At 39.8% G+C, this 20,431-nt stretch overlaps 1 protein-coding gene across 2 annotated transcripts in view; it reads left to right on the top strand.

The window, feature by feature from the left end:
• cdh11 (cadherin 11, type 2, OB-cadherin (osteoblast)) overlaps positions 1 to 20,431 on the top strand; it is a 93,738-nt gene that overhangs the window by 23,085 nt on the left and 50,222 nt on the right. For both annotated transcript variants that reach the window (XM_020645652.3, XM_065959309.1), the window contains one exon: positions 19,753 to 19,818. The gene's annotated coding sequence lies outside the window, so the exon portion shown is untranslated. The remainder of the gene's footprint in view (positions 1 to 19,752; positions 19,819 to 20,431) is intronic.

Below are 20,431 nucleotides of genomic sequence, written 5' to 3'. Positions count from 1 at the left end.
AATAATAGCTAAATGAGTATCTTCATTGCAGCACTCTGGAGCTCTTTTCCCCCCTGTTGTCTTTCTGTGTTTTACACGGCTTTTCGCAGTCACAGGCATGTTTTTAAAACATGTGTTGCTCCGTGTGTTAATGGCCAATGAATTAAAGATTTTTCTGCTGTTGCTCTCATTATAAGTTGAGACTTTCACTTGGATGTAAAACTGGAAATTAATTAGTCCATATGTGAAATCCATATGGGGATACATTAAAACTCATTACTGCCTCATTTGAGAGTTCACATTTTGCTCATCTGCACATACGAATCACAGCTCACACCCTCCATCTCATTATGTCTCCCTGAACACAAACCTGCTCTCTCTCTCTCTCTCTCTCTCTCTCACACACACACGTACACAAATTTGCATTTATAAAAGCAGCTTTCTTGCAAATAGGTCAAATCCCTTTGACCACAACCATTCAGCGATCCATGAAGGTCCCCGCCTTGAAGACTGCAGCAATGCACAGTTCTCAAACTAACACATTCACACCCATACCCGTATGAAAACAGACACCCACACGTACATACAAACACACGCACACACACTCGCATGCTGCAGGGCTGCCACGTATCCAGTATATTTCTGAAGTGGCTTTTCAATTCCATGGCTGATGCTTGAGGAAGTGTGTGTGTGTGTATGGGTGTGTGTTTGTGAGGGGGAGGGGGGTTGACAAAGATTGTGACATAAACCATTTATAGGGCTGCCTTAGTGGTTGAGTGCAGGCTAGTGTGTGTGTGTGTGTGTGTGTGTGTGTGTGTGTTATTGCTGTTGACATTAAATACTCTCTCCAGGCAGGTTTGGTGCAGGGGAAGTACAATGATGAGAAAAAGAATGAGAGAAGGCAGAAAAGACGAGTGAAGCTCAGGTTGGAGGGAAAATTGTGTTTGAATCGGGACTAAGGATTTTGAGGACCTAAAGTCAACTTGCATTTTGTCAGCCAGAATTGCGCACTTTTACTTTTTTGTCGTGTCATTGTAGCCAGATCAGTGCAGGGCAACACCATGGCAGGTTTTATAATTTTACATTTTGAGACTTAAAGTAGCCCTTCAGTGGTTTTCAACATGGGCCAAGATATCGGCAGGGCTTCTTCTCTCCACAGCAAGCAGTTGAGCGTATTCAAACAGGAACACAATTATTAACAAAGCAGTTTCAAATTAAAGTGTCCCTAAGCCAGTTTTTTGTTTTTGTCTTTAGAAAGACATATTAAGTGATTAAAAGTAGCCAAGGATGTGACTTTGAACAGGTCAGTTGGTTTCAGTGCAGGGTCAACAAATGCTGATATGGCAAACTCATCATCATATCTTACAGGTGTAACATTAGGTTTCTGTATGCGGAGACAGCAGATTGGTGTTGCACTATACAGAAACATAAAGGAACAATTCATTGAATTTCATATGAAACAGCAAACGTTGAATGGAGTTTGCTGATAATAAGCATCATCAATGACATTCAAGTATATTCAATCAAAAGTTTCAATCCTAAACCATTATTGGCATTTATGTGGCCCGCTGTGTCAGCACATTGGTTAAGTTTTTCCGCCGACATTCAAAATGGCAACCGGTATCCAGAAGGTGCTAAACATTGCCAAATAAAATGTTTGAAGAAGAGTTTGTGTTGAGGCGGCATCACTGGCAGCCAATTAAGTGGAAAAATATTTGACACTCGCAGAGCTGTTGGACCTGGCTTGTAGCCTTGTGATGTCAAATCAGGCAAATCAGAGAAAACACAGACGCAGGGCAGACTTCAACTGAAGGACACGAACTGAAAGAAGGCAAATGGATTTAACTCTGGACTCAACCAGCAGTAAATACTCCCAACTTTGAATTCCCCTGCTGCTTCTAGGTCTTACAGTACAAAACATGTCAGACATGTAATGGGAAAAAAAATAAAAAAGGCTCAATTGAATCAGCTAATTAAAAGCAAAACAGTCACATTTATGAGGGCATAAGAGAAGGAATGAATGAACACGGTCGGTGGTAAAACATTAAAACATCAGGGAGAAAGAACTGGGGACAGTTACTGAGGCTCTCTGCTAGGTTTTGTTTCACTATTCCAGCAGCAGTTAAGACTCTAATTGATCAAGGCGACCCCTATTTCTGACTGCAGTTTCTTCATTGATCCAGTTAGTGCTGCCACTGCTCAACTCTCTCAAAGTGATTCTCTGAGTCATTACTGTCAAGAAGAGGAGCGCTTCATTCTGCCGCCTCAAAAAAAAAAAAATCACTTAAATGGAAAACCTCGGTCGACTCCTCTGCAATTCTTAAAAAGAGTAAAACTGGATTGGACCTGTGGTTGGTCTTTAAGTAGATTTAAAGCCAATAAATTTGAATTTAACAAGGGCTCATTGTGCACATATATTTTGTTTACGATGTTTTAATATTACTTCCAAACATAACTTGTATGCCTGCTGGTAACAATTGTGTGATCTGTGTAGATGTCTCATTATATTTGGTGGACTGATCTCTTCACACATTCTTAGTAGTTAAATCAATGCATTCTCTTCAAAAAAAAAGGAAATCATTAATAAAGAATAGGGTCATATATTTAAGAACAAATGAAAAGGTTGTCACATGTATGGTCAGGTGTAACACTCAAAGGGCATAGGTTTAAATATCTAAAGGTAAAACGTTCAACAAAAAAGCCTTACAATGATGTACGGCTGTGCTGCGAAGACGCATATTTGTTGCTACAGAGCCCATGATAGAAGACATTATCATCATTTATCTTCTGAATGTTTCAGTCAAAAAAACTGTGCTGCAGGAATGATTGTTCCAATTAGTCATGAACCATCGTATAATCTGTCAAAAAAAAAAGAAGAAATCAGAGTTTTTGTTTCTAGTTCATCCAGCCTTACCTAAAAATATCCTCATTTTCAGTCTGATGCATTTCAATGTCAACATCATGAAAGAAGCTCTATAAAGTAAATGACAGAAGACTGTGATATCAAGAAGCTGAAGTGTTCAAAATGATTTCAGGGAGAAATAAAGTATCACTGAAGATATCGAAGATATACATGTCATAATGAAGAGTGACTTTTTGTTCCCCCTGTCACAATATGCAAACAGACAATAGAGCAGTCACACACTCCACCCACATCCAGCAGCCTCATATGTTTGCTACTTTACCTTGAAATCAATTTCATGTTAGCCTACACTCTGTGTGCAGTGTGTGTGTGTGTGTGTGTGTGTGTGTGTGTGTGTGTGTGTGTGTGTGTGTGTCCTCTAGCAGAGGTCATAACCTTTACTTGCTGACTGTGTCTCCTTTCCTAAATTAAAAGACTGCATCGCATTACATACACACACACACACACACACACACACACACACACACACACACTCACACACTCACACACTCACACACTCTCACACAGCACATCGTATTACCAATGTAAGGCAAAGCTATTGCAGCTCACGCAAAGAAACTCAATAGGCTTTTAACATTCATTTAGCCCAGGACAGCAGGGCTGACTCAAGCTATACCAACAAGATCTGATAGCCCATACAGAGAGAGAGAGAGAGAGAGAGAGAGAGAGATGGATCGAGGCTGACTTCACAGTACAACCCTCTGATAGTGTTGTGCTGAGAGGGGGTCATAGAGATGTAGAGGTGGGAGGATAGACAACGATGGAGAGTACAGGATGGTTGGGAAGGAGAAATTGCTACATGTAGGAAAAAAGTGAAGTGGATCAGAGTTTTGGGTTGTTGATCAACTCATCACACACACACACACACACACACACACACACACACACACACACAGGCAAGAACAGTAACTGGTCCAACGAGGTACATCTGTTTTCAGCTTATTTCAACAGTCTATTTTAGGCTTTGATGGCTGCAGTGTGGGCAGGCTGGCTAGCTTATTTTTTTTCTTCTCACAGCTTCTTTAATCCTCTCAGTATATTGTTGTTCTTTATTTTGTGTCATTGGCTAACTTTCATTGACTTATAAAGATTCAACCACACTTCTATGAGAGGAACAAGCGAGTCACGTTAGCTCCGACAGCATACTTTCAAGCTGCTTCATGTGGCACGGATATCATCTTAGTAAAAAAAAAAAAAAAGAGTTACAGCAAAATGTACAGGCATTTGCTTGCAGCGCTATATTTGACAGCAGTTGGAGAACATGCCAAATTCAATTTAGTTTGGAGTTTACTGCCTGCCTCAGGTAAAGAGAAGGAGAGTGAGGCGGCAAGAGAGTGTTGATGAGGAGGCAGAGAGGAAGACAGGTGAAGATAAGGAGGACACAGAGAGAGAGATGAATGATCTGTGTAAGAAGAGAAGGGTTTAATGCTTAAACAAACATCCTCATATTTGTTTCTACTAGTGCAAGATTAGGAGGGATCAAAAATCCCAAAATTGAAAACTGTCAGCTTGTCTTTAACTCTTGAGCGTTCTGATTTTGCTGCTCAATACGAAGCCTAAATATTCTAACTCGAACATATTTTACTATTTTATCATATAACTGACTATTGATGAACTTCCAGATGAAAACTTTCTAAGTCCAGGGAGTCAAATGATTGTTTTTTTATTAGGGCCCGACCGATGTGGAATTTTTGGGGACGATCGCGATATCAATATTGGGAAGAGAAAAAAATCTGATACCAATATATCGGCCGATATCTTTCTTAGATACACATGTATTGTGATCATCCCTCTAATGCAGCTTTCAAACACTTGTGGAAAAGATTTATAATGAAGACAAGATGGTCACTCAACTGGAAAGTAACTGCGCATGTACGTGCGCCACCGCACGACACTCTGGAAAGTGATAATGCTTGTTATAGTCCATATAGCGCCCTCTGCTGGTGACAGAGAACTGCTAGTTTAATACAATGAAACTCAAATGAAATTCTGTTTGACTGGTGAATAAATCTAGTTACATCGGCGCACATTGCTGGGCTTAATATCTGGTGCCAAGATAAACACTGAAGAAATCCCAATCCAAACACAAGCACAACACTGTCAAAAGAGCTGGTTAGGACATCATTTGCCACCCATTCTGTTGTCCTGTGTCCTCTGAAAAACAGCGTCAGAGAAACATCCTTTGTGTATTTTAGTTATACGTTTTATGCACATGGTCCTATTGTTTACGACAGGAGGAGACCATCAGTTCATGTTGCTAATTTTCCCTTAAAAGCCAAACATTGGTAAACTTGTAAGGGTCATTGTGAGACTCTTTCATCAAGTTTACATCCTGCTATACTTTTATTGCCTTCTTGACTGATCAATCAATTCATCTACTGTCAGAGAGCAGCTGTAGTTAATGCTACTACTAAAGGGTGATGAGGGTGGATGTGCAACAAAATTCTCATGCTGTATGCAGAGTGCAGGCTTTTTTAATATCTAAGCCGTGGAAAGGACTATTGAAGGACAAACTTGCATATGTTTGATACTGAACTAAGGCATGCTGCAATAGAGGGCAGAACATCCTTCTCCGTCAATGTTCCTCGAAATCTGATGATCACTGTAAGTAAAATTACACGCTCACAGGATGGAAATTGGCACGCCGTCACATGCCTACCTATGGTACCTCTCGGTCTCCTCTGCATGGTCTCACTATAAGTGAAGGTTTATGAAACAACATTTTTACAGTATAATTATTATCGGGGTTGATGGTCAGCTGACACATTGAGGGGTTTCTGAAAGGAAGTATTTTGTCTTTGTAATGATCAGAACATACACATCATACACATTACCTGCAGTCATCTCCTGTAGGGACATTAAACCTCTCAATAAGCATCACATGTGGCTCTTTTTATCGCTGCCACAAGAACAATAAAAGTAGACTGTCAAAACATCACTGCCAGCATGATAAAAAAAAAAGGAGGAAGAACCCTGAGCATTAAATGACAAAAAGTACAAATTCCCTTTTGCATTGATAAGCGTTAATTCCGCTCCATGTTGCTCAGCTTAGCTTCCCATTGCTCAGGCATATGGTGGATGTTTTTTTTATTTTTGCTGATTTATCATTGCCACGGGCTTTCAGCAAATCTTAAAATAAACGGCTAAGTCACTGTGAGCCACGAAAATCGCCAGATGCACAGTAACTTTCATATCAAGCTACTTATTAAGTCTGTTTTCCATGGTCCCGGCTCAGAAATCCATATACTGTTTTGCAGCCGCTCTCCTCTTCTCCCCAGATGCCTTTTAGAGTTGTCATTGGAGAGTGACCTGTATTATCTATCTCTGACTCGCTCTCTCTCTCCCCGGCACTGTCTCTTTCTCTGTCTGAATGGAGATTTAGATAAGAGAGTCTGAGCTGCAAGAGAGCAGCAGCTGAATACCAAGAGACAGACCAAAGGGAAAAGAGAGGAGGCCAGAGAGGAGCAGGGAGTCAGGGCCAGATTTACCGAGCTATTTGCACCTTGTTTCAGCCTCATCCCGCGGCTACAGAGGTCCCCTGTTATTTATCAAAAAGCTGAACACGGGCTCAGAGTGCACCTTGGCTGTCATCTGCAACTTATCTCGCTTGCACCGAGTGAGCTTTCCCTTTCTCTTTGATACATTTGCATGCAAGGGAGTATCATGCAAATAACAGGAGGGCACTTGACAAGCTTGATAGTACTTTCTCCTGGATTCACTAAGGTTAATAGGGATGCATGATATGGATTTCATTTCAGCACATAGGCTACCAGTTATCTGCTGCCGATGTCCAATAGTGATAAGATGAGCAATAAATCTAGATTTCTGTTCTTCTCATCTTCAAATCACTCGTAGTTTATTTACACTTTGCATTATGAAAGGTTTAGAAGTGAGATAAAATGGCTGATGAGTTTCACGCTTCGTCCTTGTTAAATAATTTTGACCATGAAATTGGAATGAGTAAATTAGCTGATTGCTCGATTTCGTATTTCTAGAAGCATCTTCCTCTGAACTATATTTGTTCAAAATCAAAGTCATCACAGCTGCATACTGGACAACATATATGAAGATATATTTACATATAACTGTGTTTAGCTAACATCTCAAGTTTTTTACAACAGAATTTTTCCCTCCCAATACCTGAACTTGTTTTCTCCAGATTAAGACTCCCACTCAGATTGAATTACGATAACAGGTAACACATTATGACTTAACAGCTGTAGGCCTATTTTACCAACCCTGTACGGCAACACTCGTGCCACCCCTCATAAACCTGGAAGCCTTGCATACTTTTTTACTCGCTTTTTTTTTCTGATGTACATTTTTACCAATGGGACATCTCTGCTAGCACAGCGTTGCTGTCTGCTATCATAAGGTGGTAAATGACCCAAACTCACCCTAAAATCATCTCTTTCTTGCTACTCTAGGAAAAAAAAAAATGTTTCCAGTGGGAGCTATAATAAATTCATGGTGGCAGCACAACCTTGTGTATGCTACTGTTTTCAAGTAGTGTATGAATAATTACTGATCATTTTTTTTTTTTTTTTTCTGCATGGGGTTATAAATAATAGCACCTGATTGGTGCATATTCTTATCCTGTATTTACGTCATATAAGCGACATATTGATACTTCTATCAGTAAAGTAACTGTGATAGCATCAGCCTTTAAATGTATCGTCCTTGCTATATTTGATACATAAAGTAAAGATTGAGAATGAAATTAAGAACATCAGTATTGTATATAATTCTACATAGCAATAGATCAATAAATGAGTGTGACACGGCTAAGTATGCAATGGTTGCTGCAGTGTGTCTAGAAAGGAAACTGTGTTTCAAAGAAAATAGAGTAGACAAACCTTATCTTCAGATCTCCATAAATGACAAGGGATGGGGAGTAGAAGCTGTTTCGGTTTAAAACACGTTGAAACAACTTTGAAGGCTGCTGGTTATCCTGCTTATGTATGAACGCATGTGTCAAACACACCAGTGTCTTCAATGTCTCTATTTGTCCCTTTTTGTGTGTGTTTGTGTGTGTGTCTTTTGGGGAGATATTTTTCGTTTGCCCAATTCTGCAAATGACACACACACAGACATCCAAACACACACACAAGCGGCCCACAATTTAAAATGTCCCCAAGGTGATCGATGAGGTGGTGATGGAAATGTCATCTGGTGCTAATACATTTATCATCGCTCATCCAGCCTCATGAATTTCTCCCTTTGGTTTTCAATCATTTTTGCTCTTTTACCACGAGACCATTTGAATGCAGTGATTCATAGGACTGCCAGCAGTTTTCTCTGAGGAGGCTGAGAGAGCGTGCAGGCATCCAGCGCTCTGACTGGACTCATTAATTAGTGGGCAGGACAATGATAGCCTGTGTTTACACGGAATCCAAGTGATGGGGTGGTAAATAAAGAAGCGGGAGAGGCCAAGATCACCAATCAGTGACCATCATAAGGAAAACAAATGCCTCCGTGACCACAAATCAACTTCACATTTCAGCATTGACTGTTTTATTTGGGAAAGTGTTCATGTGGAGGTCAAAGCCTAGAGAGTCTAATCAATTTTTGGTCCAGTTTTTGTAACAGGCAGCAATTTGGTTGTCAGAAACTAAAGATGGCATTTTCACTGTTGGATCAAAGAATATAAACAATGGCAGAACAAGAATAGAATATGTTATTGATTCTTGGGATATTCATGCCCATGAACACAAAGGTGAGAACAGTGGATCAGCTACAGAAAAATGAATGGTTGATAAGAGATTGTCAGTATTTTGACCATAATACCATAGATAGGTATTTATTAAAAACAAAGATACCAATACCAATACCTTTAAAGCCACCCAGATACCAATATAGTACTGAGTAAGTGAATGGAAGTACTTGTATGCATAAAAAGCAACGACTCCCTTTCATCCAAATGACCCTTGGATAAACAGTTTGAAAGCCAACTTGATCAAACATACAACTCCTCATTTTGTCTAAATCACACACATTTTGGGTTGTAGCTGCTGCAGTATTGGCCCAATCTTATCTCACATTACATAAGAGAACACAGGTGGCTTTGGCTCAGACAAGGAGCGGGCCATCCACAAATTGGAATATCAGACCATTTGCATCAATGTCCTTTGGAAAGACACTGAACACCAAATTTCTCCCAAAGGCATCATGGTTTGTCTGGGAGTAGATCCTCATGGGCAGGTTGGCATTTTGCATGAAAGCCCACGCCATGAGTGTTTGACTGTGTGGGTGACTGGGTAGATGTGGCATGAAGTGGAAAGCCCTGTTAGTTAACGGAAAAGTAGACAGAACAATATATAAGTGCAGTCTATTTGGTTTGACCATTTGCAGTGATATGATGCAAAAAACCCTCCCATCCTTTCTATCATCTTTTCTAAAATACAATACAAAGGATATGAAATGTTAGGTTTTGTTTGACTGGAGCGGTTTTGACACTACTTGGTGTACTGGCTTTTGTTAGCTACAATTAAAACGATGCTTGAGATGGTTTTCACAGTAGTTACATCACCATAAAAATATCCACGATAATAAGATGATTGAGTGACTCAGTATCTTGTTGGAGGACACTGAAGCACAAAGGATGCTGCCACTTTCCAGGTTTTGAATGAACATCATGTCCTCAAGTTGAAGACTTTTAGATACTTACCAAACTGACAACAAATACAATTAAAAAAATGAAACTAAATTTGAAGGTTAATATTCAAAAGAATGTGGTGACTCTTCCTCCTAAATGTGTTATTCTTGTTTCGGAAATGAACCATTCATCTGTACATAATAAGTTGTCAGCAGCTGCTTCGGTCTGATCCTGTTGTAGGATTTTATTTTTAACTCAAGGTTGTTTTATTTTTTTTATGCCTTAAACACACTTTAAAGAGTAAAATAACACTGCCAAGCCTGTGTCAAGATACAGATGTGAGACATCATTAAACATTCATATAGGTGTGTATTTTCTGTGTGTGTGTGTGTGTGTGTGTGTGTGTGTGTGTGTGTGAAGTGCTGGCTGAACTGCTCTGCGAGTAAGAGAGCGTGTCATACAATAACAAACTATCTAAATGAAAATCATCGACAAGTGAGGCGAGTCATAACTGAGTGTGAGCGTACATGCATAAGCGGGGCAGCCGCGCAGAACTGAATATGTAAAAAGCGTATTTATTTATTCTCCTCCGCTCTCTCTGTCTCTCTCCTTCTCTTTATCCATCATCTATCTCTTCCCTCATACTCTATCCCTCCTCCCCACCCTGTCAGTTAAATGGCTGCAGCTCGTTTCTCCCCATCTATGCAAGTCAACATGTCAACTACAGTGTATCTCCTCCCTCGTTTACGTTGTTGGTGACACACACCTTCTTTATCTTTTTGTGGAATCATTCGCAGTGTGTGTTATTGCCCCTGTGTCAGGGTTCATGATAATGTTGGGGTGCACATTTTGCATATATGTGCATGTTTTTATTAGTGCATAATATATATTTTTGTATGAGCCATGGACACTTTTTCCTGCATAAGCACTGTATGTATGATAATGTATGCAGGTTTGTGTGTGTGTGTGTGTTTGTGTGTGTGCGTTTGTGGCAGTCACTCTGAGACTTGTGTCTATGTTTTTTTTATGTCTACCAGCTTCAGATTTTCCCATTGTACTTTCTTGTTCTCTGCTGTCCCCCCCCCTCAGTCTCTCCATCGTCCGCCAGTTACGAAACAGAGAATCTCTCTTCCTGTGTCGCTATGTCTCCTTTTGTTGTCATACACTGGGTTGCACATTATCATAGAGGAAAATTGTGACACAGGCTGCAGTGATGTTGCAGAATACACCAGGCAGCGATGCAGACTGGTTGCAGCAAAAAGGGAAGATTTACAAGTTCCATCAGAAAGAAGCTCTGTACATTAAAATCAGCTATTCCACCAGCTCGGTGTACTCCCATTTATTTTTTAACACCAAATCCAAAATGAGGTTACCACCATATGCACAACATAACCCAAAATGAGTTTTCTTTTGAATCCTTCAACAAGAAAGTCGAGTTTGTAGCGTCCTTATTATTTTTTGCACAGCGATAAACATGGAAAAAGAAAAATATAGCGTATGATTGAAAGTGAAGAAACAAGAAATACACAAGATGCAAATGATTAGGTTGTGCAGACAAGAACCCTGAGAGGCTAATAAAAGCCTCTCATCTTAAAGCGATACATTTAAAACTTGTTTGACCATGGGAATGCTGAGGGTGAAGACTTAAGAGCTACAAAGTACATCAGAGATTTTCAAATCACAGGCAGTGTTTTGTTAATCAGCAACGTTACCTTCTCAAGGGATCGAAACAAACTATGAAGACAGCAGTGAATATAACGAGCTTCATTACACGGAGAAATCATCAAAACACAACACTGATATCTCTCTTTTAAAATGTGCTGCTTTTAAAAAAATCCACTTTGTCCCATGGACTTACAATGAAATTACAAAGTCTAGACGGGAAAATCAGATCACATTAGCATCATGCTGGCCTTAGACTCTTCATGACACGTTGATACAGTGAAAATTAGCTGAGCCAGTGGAGCCACGCTGAGAGAGCAGCATATTTAGACAGCTAAGGATCCAAGGGCTAACATAGTTATAGTTTGGCCTAATGATTTGTTCAAATTAGTCTGAGAGTAAGGCTTGTTTTGTCTGATAGTTCATGTAAAAAGTATCTATAAGTATCTCTGAGACACAGAGGTGAAATAAAAAAAAAATCAAACTCTTGCAGTGCAGGGTATACTGGTGACCTGACACCCACATCTGCTGTTCATATATTCTGCAGAATTAGAAAAAGTACTGAGTTGCACTTTCCAATGACTGCAGTTATACTTAAAGTTATTGCATGTAAATACATGAGACTGACTTCTATCTTTCAGGCTTATCGAACCACATATAGTGAATACCTTCTTATCTTATATTGTTTAGCTTATGTTTAATGAAAGGCTTATACATTTATTCAAGTAGCTGATGTCATATAGTACACAAACACTTCAACATTCACATGTTTACTTTGTCATTATAACTGTTAACGACAAAAACAAGCCTTTCAATGCTGTTCTAGGTAGATGATGTCATTTTGATGTGGACGTCCAATCAGGGTTTTATGATAAAAGAGAAATTGAATAAAAAAATTGCTACACCTACTTCGGGGCGACAGTAGCTCAGTCTGTAGGGACTTGGGTTGGGAACCGGAGGGTTGCCGGTTGCTGGTTCAATACCCTGTGTGGACCAAAATATGGAACCCCAACCGCTCTGGTGTGCTCCCTGTGTAGCAGCCCCACTCTGACATCTCTCCATTAATGCATGTGCACAGGTCTTGTTTGTGCATGTGTGTGTAATTCGGGCCTGTGTATGAGAAGCATGTCTCTAAATAACAACTAAAAAACAAAATTGGTAATCTGAGAAACACAATAAAAAACAACCAGACACATTTTTGGCTTACACATTGGCCTAAATAAACATAGTCTCGCTGTTAATTCTACCCATAACACCCATATGGATGTCATTTATGACAGCATTGCAATACAAGCTACAACCAACTTAACCTTAACAGACCTGGTGCTTAAGAAAATAAGTATTTCATAGCTTTATCCCAGTGATACAGAGACTACAGACAACATCAGGTCATTCGTCTTGTAGGTCCCAAATGGAACCAGATAGAGATGAGTCGGAAAATTGGCACAAAAAAATGCCCAAAAGTCCATGCCAGTATAACATGAAGAAAATACAAATTATAGTTTTCAAGGGTAGACAGAAAGTTATAGACACTTGAGATGGAAAGAACCATCACACTGACTTCTATCTTTCAGGCTTATCTAACCACATAGAGCTATTTCAGAGCATCTGACAGAGAAGCAGGCTTATATTTTCAGATGAGGAAGTGGAAAAATACACGGCTGTCTAGAGTAAGTGTTGTAGGAGTAGCACTATTGTGGGAGCAGGACGTCTGAGCCGAGGGAGATAAAAATATAGGCCTATAGTTACCAGCCAATCCCCCTGTAAAGCAACTGCCCGCCACCTGCATCTCCTGTGCAGCATTTTATTTTAGACTCAGCAATGAGTCAGAAAGAAGGTGAGAGGAAGAAGTGGAGTAGGAGGAGGAGGAGGAAGAGGACGAGGAGGAGGGTGCTTGCCGAACGATAAAATATATGAAAGGAATGTGCAGCCGGAATAATTTTAAGGATTGTGGACATAAAAGAGTCACAAAGTTGAAAACACTAAGTGATTAGATTACATACTGTGACTAAATTAAGACTTTCGACCTCCTGGAGTTGTCACTTTTCCCCAGAATGATTTTCAATGTCAATGTGAGCACGCGTGTGGGAAACTCACAGGGAAACTGTGTGTTCACGGTGGACTGGTACATGGTTACACTTCAGTACCTTGTACTCACTCTTACAATGAAATGCGCTTGTCTATGTGCCCATGCACCTGTGAATGCATCCTGGCGCATTGATAATACCCACACAGCTGGGATCCACCAGTCCCTGCCAGCCAATATGTGTGTGTTTGTGTGTGTAAGGGTGCGTATGTGTGTGCAGCTACCAGCTGCGCCCACTGTGCTGATCCTCAAAGCCGCTATCACATTCTGCTTGCATCATTTCACCGCACTGAGAGCATCCAACTCATGAACACATGCTCGCAGTTACAAGCTCATATTCAGTCTCACTTTCATGCACATAATCACTTCCTCACATAGACACTCATTCGCTGACAGGAGATAGTATAATTACAAATCATGGGTGTCTTAAGCTGCTAGCTATCAAACAAACAATTTATAAATTAGTTTTTCTGCAGCACATGGTGTTAAAGTGAGCTGCAGTCAAATCTTCTACTGTTACGCCGAGCGGAGAGGAGAAAAAGACAAGTTTTCTTTTTTAAAGGGTTGTTAAACCTTACAGCTGATCAGATGGTGTGTATCAAACTGCTGTGGTCAGTTAGTGCTGAAGAGGAAAGTCCTGAGTGACAAGCACCTCCCAGAATATGTCCATAGAGTGAAGAATGAGGTCAGCAGAGGTTGTTTCTGGAGTTCAGGGTCAGGGATGACTGCAGCGCCCTCGCATACAACCACATCTTTCCATGTTGAGGTTATCTGTTTTACCGCCCTGTAATAGCAGTAAAAGAAGAAATGGCTTCAAACTTTTCCACACAATGTATCAGCAATCACAGTTTGCCCCTTAAAGATCAGTTTGAAAAGAACTTGGCTTTTCTCCAGTATCTGTTGTAATGTTGGCTGCTATCGTGGAGTAAATCCCAGCATCTTGATTTAGAAACCAGATGAAACACCAGATTTTTAATCCAAGGGAGTGTTATGTGTTTGGATAGAGCTCAGCTAGAGGACTATAATCAGAATAATTATTCTGGTCTCACTCCAGCTTCAGGCCTTTTAGCTAATGACAGACACAACACTAATGGCTGGATTTCAAGCTGTCTGTTTGCATGTGTTCATGAGAAATGTGTGTGTGTGTGTGTGTGTTGTGTGTGTGCGTGCATGTGTTGTGTGTGTGTGTGTGTGTGTGTGTGTACAAATATCATACATTTTTGTTTGAGTCAGTCTGCATGGCTTCAACGTTTGCACACTGTTCCAAAAAAAGAGGGATTTCTAATTATTTTCTGCAATGACTGTTAGCTGAGCTTAGAGATGATGACTGTTTTTTACCCAACATGACCTTCTTCCTATAGCAGCCGTAGCCAACGTCCTTTCATCACGACTTTTGTGAACAGAAAAGGATGGACTCTTACAAAATATACTAACCATAGAGGAACACAATTATCCAGTTTCATGCATTGTAATAAGCAATCTTGATCACTTGTAGTTAACACAATAAAATATCATTGTAAATGTATAATTTATCTTTGAACATCAGGACACGTTGCTAATCAAACATGGCTCAGCTCTAACGTTTATTAGAATGTAAGTTGCGTGTGACTGTGCTCAAAAGGTGTTCAGTTCTGTATCTTCAAACTTGGCTAAGCAATCTTTGAGTAACCCATGAGCTAGCTGTGTTAGCATGTTCTCCAGTGATGCCACCTGGGCAGAGGTCAGTCTCCCAAACATTCAGATTGAGTCTGAAGTTAAGCTCCAGTTCAAGCTTCATGGTGGGAACTTATAAACGATATTTTGACAATTTTGGTGTCTCCTGTCGACGAAGCAGTACCGAATATATCTCCTCTCACTCATTGTAACTCTTTAAAGTGTCACACACTTGACAAAGGTTCAGAGGAACCAAAAAGTTGTGATTTTTTTTATTGGTGATGTGGAGAAAGAGTTATGTTGGAATTTTTTTCAATGTGAGAATCTTTGATGTGAAAAAAGAAGGGAAAATAACAGCAGCATGCTTTTAATTTCCTTGACTGACATAAAGGTGGTGGCAGTGATTAGTATTGAAAATAAACAATAGACTACAAATTGTCCGTTTTCTCACTTATGGTCCTGTTTGCTTTTGTCCCTCGTATAGAGGCATAAATATACAGTCTGTTTCATAATCAGCTACAACTCCCCACAGGAGCTTTTAGCTTTTTTGGAAAGAGTCGGCTGTCACAAGCTATTGTTGTTTATTGACTTGGAGTACTAGCTTTGTTTCCAATGAACAACTATGAGGGCTGAAGTCTATTTTTGTTGACAGGGTAGCCGTTACTAAACATTTGCAGATATGGCTTATAAAAGAGTGATTGATAACTAACTTGCCATCTCTAAAAATATCCCATGTGCTCCAGTATTAAAATGACCAATATCACTTCCAGTTTTAAAGTAATATCTATCCCATGTCCAAATGCAAGCTCCAAAATTAAAAACCATCCTTTGTTCAGATCTGCGTGAGCATAGAACTGTCCTATTAGAGACACACAGCAGCCATAACAACAATCTGTTCATCTGAGGCTATGTTGGGGTGCATTCATTCATCATATCATCGTCCAAATGTCTTTCATCTTGATTGTTTTTATTGCAGAAAAAAACATTTGAGTCGTAGGATCTCACTGTGTTTATTGTGCGGAAAATCGTTCTTCAGATATATGAATGTAATTCATCAAAATGAAATCGATAGAAAATATTATCGCTTTCAAGACGTCTGTGTGCATGCAGTGAAACATGCACGCAACTGTCATCGGCAGAAGACGACCAATCAATAGGCCTCTATTCATGCATGGCACATTTCACACAAGAACCAATTCAGACAGTGCTTTATAGTATTGACAGTATTGTCTCAGGGTCCCTTGCAATACCACAACACGGTGAAATCCATTTTCCCCTCACATAACGAGCTGTCATTTTCTGGTTGGAATGAGCTCAATCGTCTCCGCATACAAAGCAGGCAGATTTAGCCGCAGAATGATAATAACAATAGCACAATAGTGATTGCTATAATTCCACAGTGGCATCGCTCATATCACACAATGATGATTAGTGCAGCAGCCTCAGAAAGCATTGCCCATTTTAAAACATCTGCGATGTAATGACGGACGGAGCCGTGCATTGTTGCTGAGTCAGCACGTGTTGCTACAGATACTCTGATAAAATCCTTTTTCTCCCCCACCCCTGTCTTTAACAAGGTGAAAGGAGTTGGTGCTCTCTGCATACAAAGCAGGCTGATCTGCTTCATGACAATAATGATAACATGATGGTGATTAGTGTTATACTGGAGGGATATTACCAACAGTGAATGATAATGATTACTTAGAGGGCTCTGCTGATGATGAAGGTGTTTGTGGCCTTGACAGTTGAGCTGATGTTAAACGTGCTATAAATTTCACTGTACTGTTGCTTCTTCCAAATGATTAAGGGGGGAAAACACACATCTTGGCTTTCCAAAATTATTCTTGATTGAAATGAGCAGTAATCAAAATATTGCCTACAAGCACCTGCGGACATTTGTCATGAATAAGGGAATGATATGGAGACACCAAATCCATTGTCTGTTCCAGGATAAAAAACACTTTGAGCATTTCAGCATCATGACTCTGCAAGGAATGACTCGAGTTCAGAACTTGTCTAAAGTGGCCATTGGAAGAACTGCGGTTGATTAGGATAAAGACTAAGGTTGGTTTCACTTGAGGGACCCAGGCCTGGATCTGAGTATGCTTGACCCCAAAGTCCCTTTCATTTAATTAGTGCAAACACAAACGTACCGTACTCATTATGGTACTCGGGGGTACTGCTTGAAGAGGTGGTCTTGGGCACGATTCATGTTTACTTGAGATGTGAACGCAACCGTGCTCAAACAATGAAGTGGATCGCAAAACGAAGTGATTCAAAACCTCTCTTACCGCACCAAAAACCATTGAATCCTCGCAGCAAGGGCATAGTTCACCCTCGAAGCTGAATGGTAGACGTGGACGCAGTAAGATCGTCGTTGTTGGCGTCTCAGAAATAACAAAAACATCCACAGTAAGCAGGATGGATTTAGACTCAGAGTGGTTGCTGTATCGGACTGTTTATTTACACAATAGCGCAAGTACGTGTTGTGTGTTGATGTTACTGATGTGAACGCAGACATTCTGGGGGTATCGGAGGGGGCGGCTATCATGCTCGGGCATGGTACAAAACAATCGTGCCTCATGTGAAAACGGCCAAAAATAAAAAAATGTAAAAAACAGCTACGTTTTTAGTTCACCAAATGTATTAGAGATTTCTAAGAATGCTCCAGTCATCTAAAAGCACTGAGATTTTGCAACTCTCACATTCCATTATTAAACATTTCAAACTTTTTTTTTTTTTAAATGTTACAACTTTGGTCAGAGAAAAAACATACAGCAGATATTACATGTCTTATATTCTAAAGAGCTCCGTCTGATCTACAAAAAAGCCAGGGAGGTTAATTATCACAGAGATTCAGTCCTCCCAGCTGCGTGATCTCCCACTGCACATTTATAAAGATCTGGATAAAAAGAAATGTGGCACAGAAGATAACTGCACTTTTTTGGCCTTTTGATATTTAGCCATTAGAACGTTATGAAATATCTCCCTCGTCAGTACTTTTTCCTCATCTCTTCACTGATGTAGCATCACACCCACATAATGACTACATGGAAGGGAATATATTCTTTCAGAAAGTCTTGTGTTTCTAGACGGCCTTCTTCTCTGTTTTTTTTTTAACTGTTTTTAACCCGCCAAAGGTTTTCACAAATCCCTTTTTCTATTTCCAGTAATAACCTGTTTCACAGTCACACTGGGGAGCTGCTCTGTAAAAACCATTCAGCACCACCACCATGGCCCCTGAGCCCCTCCACTGGGACAGGACAGGGTTAAGTAGCTTGCTCGGGGGCTTCTCACTGGTAGTTACAGATGCAGGAGTGAGCATGTCCTGTTCATTTGTCTGCCCAGATAACACCTCAGGTGATCTGGGGAAGCCATGGAAACATGAAGCCAATGGTTTCCATAACCAATGTCTGCTTATCTAACCCTCTTATCGAGCCATGACCCAGACAATTATTTTAATGCAACTGGTTCAGATTTGTCTGTGTATTTTCAGAGGTGAAAAAAAATCTGTATCAAGCCCAATGCTTTTCTCAAGCTTCCTTTAGCACAATTTATCTCTACTTCAATTTGAAGTTCCAAGGTCTGTGTGTCATGCAAGCAGAAACACTCCACATCTCATGATAAATAGACAGAAGAGGAGGAGGCACCTTGGACTTCAATACTTTGGTTTTAGCAATCGCTAAAGTAAAGTGGCTCAGTGAAAGTTCTCACAATTTTAGAGTTTAACTTTGCAATGCAAGAGGCAATTTACAATGTTTTCTTGTAGTTCCTGGAAAACATCGCAGATGTATTGTTTAAATCAGGCTTTGGATTTAGAGAAAAAGGATTTTTATTATAAGATATTTTCTCATGCTTGTCTCAATCAGGATTCACTGGCCGAAAATGAGGTGGTACCTTTCTTATCATGTGCTCACTTGTGCATAATGTACTGTGCAAACTGGCTTTACTAAACTGTCTTTGACAGCGACATATTTTAGAATTTCAAATATTGTCTATCTCACTAAAGCTTTTTCAAAAGAAAACAAATATAGTTTTGTCCCGTATTTTCCCTGTAAGCCCTTAGGTACGTTACCTTAGACCAGCAGTATGCACATTAAATGAACCCAGAATTTCTGAATCTGAACTGAATTTAAGATAAAAAAAAACAAGACAGCTTCCTAACAATCAATAATAAAGACATTTTTGTCTTAGGGTGAGCACGATTTCTTGTTAGGATGTGATAGATGCGGTAATAAACCGTATACCCAGGAACCTGCCTTGTGAATTAAGAGCAGTACTGTACCACATAAATTAAATCTCTTTATTTAGTATTTATCCATGACTCACCACAGTCATGCAATACGACAGCCTAACAGTTTTGATATGAGAGAGTGCAATGGACTACATTTGAGGAGACAGTGGGTGCAAAATAAAGTGTTTGAGAGAACCAAAATCTGTACTGGATGGCTGTCAGCCTGCTGCTGTCTCTGTGAATGTAGTTCTAGCATTGCTGAAAACAATTTTTAAACTCAATATTTTGTATCAATGCATGAGAACTCTGAGAGTGAGAAATGTTTTTAGAGGTTGTAGAGGTTTGATTGTGAAGTTGCAAATGTGTAAATTTGCACATGTATCTATTTTGAGTATTCTCAAAAAGCGGATTTTAATGCATTACATATTTATAAGTTTGCTCCTACTATACTACAAATTTTCCTCCACATCCTGCGGAATTATATACAAAACAGTATGGCATATTACACTCGATATCTAATTATATCATTTAATATATTGTGCCCTTGAACCATTTCCTTCTTAGTAATTGGTAGTATTTACACATCGTTAATCTATGTTTCCTTTTCTCTTTTTTTTCAGGCAGATCTGTGTCATCTTGCAGAGGATTTAACTATCTACACATCCAACACCAGTAATGAGCTAAAGGTGCGTTCTGACATTTTTGTCTCATCTTTGTGCAAGTGGAATCAAAAGATCTGTAAATTGGCATCGACAGTCCAACCCCCACTAGCCTGTTTAGCATTCTGTTAAACCAGCTCCCACTCTTTCAGCAGAGAGAAATTGAGAGTGATGGGTGAAAGCACACTTCGAGTTTCAGACTCTATCATTTATGTTTTCATTATATTATCATGTTTATTATCATATTAGATCGTGTGTTTTTCCTTCCCTTCCTTCTTTATAAAGCCATTTTCCTGTCTTTGCCTCTCTCAGTAATGATCTCTGTCCTTCACGGTTAATAGAAATGATTCTCAGTTGTTTAGCTTGTCTCTGCCTACAGCGGTTTGTTAAAGAGGACTTGTAAAATTGCATATTAAATATGATCTCATGGCTGAAAATGTGGCTTACAATGCATTTGCCCTCTGGGCACATGTTCCCAAAGTCACCGTATCGTGCACCTCACATCTCCCATACTAAGCATTTTTTTTTTCCTTTTGCCTGGAAAAAGTTGAATAGATTAAAGGCAGATCTAATCGATCCTGAGTGTGCTTATCAGTGGCTGGCAGGCTGACGAGACGATTTCAGAAAAGCACATTCTAAT

The sequence above is a fragment of the Labrus bergylta genome, chromosome 10 (genome assembly GCF_963930695.1).
Source record: "Labrus bergylta chromosome 10, fLabBer1.1, whole genome shotgun sequence".
Classification (NCBI taxonomy): Eukaryota; Metazoa; Chordata; class Actinopteri; order Labriformes; family Labridae; genus Labrus; species Labrus bergylta.
The sequence above is the reverse complement of the archived record's forward strand: the minus strand, read 5'-3'. Positions and strand labels throughout refer to the sequence as shown.